The 1959-nt window shown below is 38.9% G+C and overlaps 1 pseudogene; it reads right to left on the bottom strand.

Moving 5' to 3' along the window:
* Positions 1 to 247: 247 nt before the first annotated feature.
* On the bottom strand, positions 248 to 1077 carry LOC148920955 (secreted RxLR effector protein 161 pseudogene; annotated as a pseudogene).
* Positions 1078 to 1959: the final 882 nt, after the last annotated feature.

The raw sequence follows: 1959 nt of genomic DNA, 5'->3' as shown, positions 1-1959 counted from the left end.
GATCCTTGAATTATGCTCACGCTAACACTCTCCCTTAAGTTGGTGCGTAGATATCTCATATGTCCAACTTGTCAAGTGAGTCATGAAAAATCTTTGTTGATACCACATGAGTCAAGACATCTGCAAAATGTTCTTCTGACTTTACAAATGGTATATCAATTAGCTTATCTACCAGTTTCTTCTTGATATAATGCATATCTACTTCAACATGCTTAGTTTTGTTATGTTGAACTGGATTATTTGCTATCTATCTCGCAGCTTGGTTGTCACAGTAAAGCTCTATGACTTTCTTTGGTGGAAAACCAATTTCGGACAGGAGTATCCTTAACCAAAAAAGCTCACAAACTCCCTGTGATATGCCCTTGTATTCTACCTTAGCTGAAGAACGAACCACTACATTCTTCTTCTTACTTCCCCATGTAACCAAATTACCCCCAATGAAAGTGAAGTAACCTGATGTAGAATGTCTATATGTTATAATGTCTGCCCAATCTACATCTGTATAACCCTTAACATCCAAATGTCCCAGTTTTCTGAATATCAAGCCTCCGCCTGGAGCTTTCTTCAAATAGCTCAAAATTCTCATAACTACTGCTACGTGATCGTCACTAGGAGAATGCATGAACTGGCTAACAACACTAACTGCATATGCGATATTTGGTCTAGTGTGCGAAAGATAAATTAGTCTTCCCACTAACCTCTGATATCTCTCCTTGTTAGTTGACACCTGATCAGGATAGATTGCTAGTAATGATTTTGCACAATAGGGGTTTCGGCTGGTGCACACCTTAACAAACCAGTTTTTGTCAACAGGTCTAAAACATACTTCCTTTGAGATAGAAAAATATTAGTAGCAGAGTGAGTTACTTCAATTCCCATAAAATACTTCAAAGCCCCCAATTCCTTCATCTCAAACTTTGAGGCTAAGTATTTCTGTAATTTACCTATTTCAACAACAACGTCACCAGTAACTACCATATCATCGACATAGATTATCAGCAAAGTAATATTACCATCCCTACGTTTGATAAATAGGGTATGATCTGAGTTACCTTGATGATATCCATACTTCTTCATTGATTCAATGAACCACCTAAACCATGCTAGCAGAGACTACTTTAATCCATAAAGGGCCTTTCGAAGCCTACACATATTCCCACTATTATTAGACAACCCCATAACCAGGTGGTATGTCCATGTACACTTCTTCTTCTAAATCTCTATACATAAAGGCATTCTCACATCGAATTTCTTGAGAGGCCAATCTAAATTAGCTGCTAAGGATAATAGAACTCGCACCGAATTCATTTTTTCCACCGTTGCAAAGATATCCTGATAATCAACTCCATACGTTTGCGTATACCCTTTGGTCACAAGTCTCGCTTTATATCTGTCTATTGTGCCATCAACTTTGTGCTTAATTGTGTACACCCATTGACATCCAACAGGTTTATGTCCTTCAGGTTGCGAAACTATCTCCCATGTTCCATTCTTCTATAAGACCTTCATATCCACATTCATTGCTTCCACCCATTTTGGGTCTTGAAAAGCTTCTTCCAATCTATTAGGAATTTTAATTCCTTCCATCTGACTGACAAATGCTTTACTTTGAGGAGACAATCTGTGTGTAGAGACATAATCAACAATGACATATTTCTTCTTGCCTTTTAGTGATAATCTATTTGGTGGTATTCCCTTGTTTGCTTGTGCAACTAATTTTTGTTCACAATTTCAACAATATTTTGAGAAGCACTGGGATCTGAATGATTTACTCAGGGATGTTCAATGGAGCAAGAGCAGGTATGCTCGAGAGAGAATGGTTGCTGCTATCCAGTTCGGGATTGCTGATGTCCGATTAGGCTCTACTCGATTGGGTGGTTGGCGCCGACTTCCGATGGCTGCTTGGCTTGGCTAGGCTGAGCAGCTCGGGTTCCAACGTACTATTTTGTGTTTCTTTCC

The sequence above is a fragment of the Prunus mume genome, linkage group LG1 (assembly GCF_029339155.1).
Source record: "Prunus mume cultivar Tortuosa linkage group LG1, ASM2933915v1, whole genome shotgun sequence".
Taxonomy (NCBI): Eukaryota; Viridiplantae; Streptophyta; class Magnoliopsida; order Rosales; family Rosaceae; genus Prunus; species Prunus mume.
The sequence above is the reverse complement of the archived record's forward strand: the minus strand, read 5'-3'. Positions and strand labels throughout refer to the sequence as shown.